The sequence below is a fragment of the Pleurodeles waltl genome, chromosome 12, assembly GCF_031143425.1.
Source record: "Pleurodeles waltl isolate 20211129_DDA chromosome 12, aPleWal1.hap1.20221129, whole genome shotgun sequence".
Taxonomy (NCBI): Eukaryota; Metazoa; Chordata; class Amphibia; order Caudata; family Salamandridae; genus Pleurodeles; species Pleurodeles waltl.
In genome coordinates this window covers 125,090,560-125,094,051 of record NC_090451.1, presented here as the reverse complement: position 1 = coordinate 125,094,051, position 3,492 = coordinate 125,090,560, and the positions used below count along the sequence as shown (strand labels likewise).

Sequence of the window (3,492 nt, the reverse complement as noted above, 5' to 3'; positions counted from 1 at the left end):
GCTAGAGGTAATGCTGAAGTGAAGAGGGGAGGGGCAAACTGTGAGGGGGGAAAAATAGGAGGGGAGGTCCAAGGGGAGGGAAGAGGGTCGGCCTGTGCCTCCCTAGGGTGCAGCCTGTTGGAGAGTGGGGGGGTCAAGGGAGGAGAAAGGGAGTAATTGGTGGAGCTGGATGGAGAGTCAAGGGATAGCCCGGTCGCAGGGGAGGGGAGTAGGGAAGGGAAGAGGCGGTCAAAGAGAGAGAGATAGGTGTCTTTGGCTTGTATCATAACAGTGCCATTGTTATAGAGTGAGATAGTGAGGGAGCCGTTAAAGCCCGCAGAGGGGGACATTTTTAGCTGTTTCCCATGAGGGATAGAGGAGGAGGAGGTGACTTTAAAGGAATTGTAAAAGCTGGTAGACCAAGAGGGTATGTCGTGCATGAAGAAAATTAGATCGTTTTTGAGCCCCCCATACCGACCATTGTAAAACTGATCGACAAAAAGGGAATCGGGGAAACATTCAATGGTGTTATGCTTGAAACGTTTTGCTGCAGTTTTGGTCAGGTTAGGAGGGTAGATGATTTTGTAGCAATTAATTCCAGACTTAATTCGAGCGGTGGCCATGTTGGGAAATTGTGGAGGAGGCGGGTGGTGGGGATGAGGGAAGGGTGTTACTAGGACGGTGGTGGTGAGGAGAAGAATGAGTGCAAGAGGGGGCACAAAATCCAGGCGTCGGGTGACGGATCCTGAGTTATTGAGGAGACGGGAAAGTGAGGCGATTAGGGATAGATTGATACTTCAGAACAAGGCTGATTCAACAAGATAGGACTGCAGATGGAGTGGTGTAAGAGGTAAATCACTGTACTTATCATCCTGAGATATAAACCATATAAAGCACAGCATCACAATAGGTGTCAAACGCATTATACGCCCAAAATCTCAACAGTCTAATATTAGCCACCCACCTCCTACGTATCACCTGCATTATGGGCAAAAAGCACAGGGTGGAACATAATTTCACTAGCATAACCCCAAGTATGCACGACAACCTCAAAATCATCACAGTTTAGAGGTGGCCAGAACAGGGTCTGAAAATCAAACTACAAGAAATACATTTCCTAACACCACAAATACACAATGGGGCCTGGCGCCCTATACACCACCAGGACCCCCTGGTCCAATGGCCAAGTCAAAGGGTCTCAAATGCCCTGTGTCCAGAAAGTCAGGGCTGCTGCCAATGCAGCGAAAGACCAGCGTGCGTAGTTGCGCAAACCTAAACGTTGCAACTGGCACTAAGTGCTGCACAGTTGTGAAGAAATGGTGCAAGGAGTGCATCTCACTCCTAACTCAGACAGACCTACCTCCAAAAGCCCTAAGAGTCTAGAGGAAGGTAACTTTCAGTAAGACTCCCTATGGGATCCGTCTAGGTCCCCCCTATCATCAGGCGGTTTTGCCACTATGAGGGAGAGGGCGCCCCGCCGACCTCCACTAATATGGTGCGCTCGTCAGGGCCTCTGTGCCAGCTGAGGCCGCCTCGGAACCCCCCCCCCCCCCCCCGGTCCCAGGACAGGCCAAGACCCCCCTCTCTCGCCTTCCTCAAGTGTAGTCTGGCTCCCCCCCTGGGGCCCCGAAACACCGCAGCAGCCCCCGCCGAACCTGTCGGGGCTGCCACTCCGTGCGTCGCTGGGACCCCTCCCCTCAGCTCAGGGGGTGAAGAACGCCTCCGCTCCCTCCGGGAGAGTGATCCTCCCGATGGCGGCCGCCATCTTGTTTTATTTGTTGCTCCGTGCTGCTTTGCCTTAGAGCCTCCGGTCACGAGTCTCGAGCTGGTCAGCCGTCTTCAGACCGGCCCACAGTTTCCCCGCACCTACAGCCACTTCTGAGCGGCGCTGCCCCCGCGCGGACTTCGTAGTGCGGTTCCCTCATCTCTCACCGCTTCCCAGCGCTGCAGGGCGCCGCCATCTTGGGTCGGGGGACGCCTCACCCCCTCCGGGCCCGTCCTGCTGCTCCGGGGTCTCCTCTACCGCGCGGGCCTGCGCTATAAGTCGTTAGACCACCGTGCTGCTCTGACAAGGGGCTCACGACGCCATCAGAGGCACGCGACCCCGATTGTCCCAGATTCATCCCAGAGCTGCCCGACTCAGCTGACATGGAGGCCTTGGGTGGCTGCGGCGATGGGGGGAGGCCTCATGCCGTGCCCCCTCTCTTGGGGGCCCCGGGGTCGAGTACCGCCAATCTGCCTCCGTCGAGCTGCATTCTGAGGTCGCTTCTAGAGAGTGAGACGAGGGAGCTCGAGGAGCGGCGGAGAAGCGGCACATCAGCGGGCCGGTGCCTAGCAGCGCAGAGAGGCCCTCTCGGGATGCAGGGAGGACGGGTTACCAACTTCAGGGCCTCAGAGGGGTTTCCATAGCACTCGTGATGTGAGTAACCTACACTACACAGCAGATAACATGCGGCCGGGCAGTAGCTAATTATATTAGACATCGGGCCCGTTTTTTTCACTTTTTGCCTTTTTAGGTCATTTTATTAGAAAATTAACGTATGCAACTTAACTTAACTTAACCGCTTAAAGTAACAGCATATAGGGCTGTTGTTTATTCTGGTATACAAGTGAGCTCTGGTGGCAGATGGTTTTACCAGAAACACTTTATAGCCATTGGTGGTTAACAGGACCCTCCTGTTGCTGTGACACCAGCCTCCACCATGTTTTCATGGGCCTCTCATAGTGTACGTTTTGAAGCGCTGTTTGAATCCGGGCTGCACGACCCTAGGCACTTTCACTTGGAGAGTGTCGAGTTTTAGATGGGGCGGCCAGAGGTCACGAGAGGTGTAGGAAGGAGCGCATGGGTTATGTAAGCCTTAGTTTAATTATATTGCTTACATTGGTAACCTTTATCATTGCACTCTAATATTGTTGTGTTTAATGTAAGTTTTGAGCACTTCGTCTACCCCTGTATGGCGTTCACACATTTGAAAACATTACAAAATAAGAACATATAGGTATGTATAGTGAGTCATAAGCATTTTTCATTACCTATTTTGTATTTTTTTCCATTCCATTATCAGGATTTCTTCTCCGTCTTCTTTTTTGTTAGAAGGTAAATCAAAATAGCAAAAGTATGAATTCTGTGTACCTTTGACACTTACACCCTAATTTCTGTACAAAAACACAAATGCACAGGGTGCTGTGGCTTAGTTGGTTAAAGCGCCTGTCTAGTAAACAGGAGATCCTGAGTTCGAATCTCAGCAGTGCCTTTTAAAAAATAAATAAATAAAAAATGTTTATTCTAGACCAATAAAACCTACTGTTTTGAAATGAACAAAAATATGTTGTCTGCTTACCCTGTTAATACTGTTTATATAGTTGTCACAGGTAAACCATAATCCTCCTTGAAAGCTAAAAACACGTTTTGGTATTTAATTGAGCATCTGCTGTCCCCCCGACCACGATTGTCTTTGATTTTCAAATCCAACCGGTTTGGCATTGTGAAGTGAAAACAATATCCCAAGCTGC

The 3,492-nt window shown here is 50.7% G+C and overlaps 1 non-coding gene across 1 annotated transcript; it reads left to right on the top strand.

Moving 5' to 3' along the window:
• The first annotated feature begins 3,159 nt into the window (after window positions 1–3,159).
• Window positions 3,160–3,233, top strand: TRNAT-AGU (transfer RNA threonine (anticodon AGU)). Its single transcript has one exon. It is a non-coding gene; the product is annotated as a tRNA-Thr (tRNA).
• The last annotated feature ends 259 nt before the right edge of the window (window positions 3,234–3,492 follow it).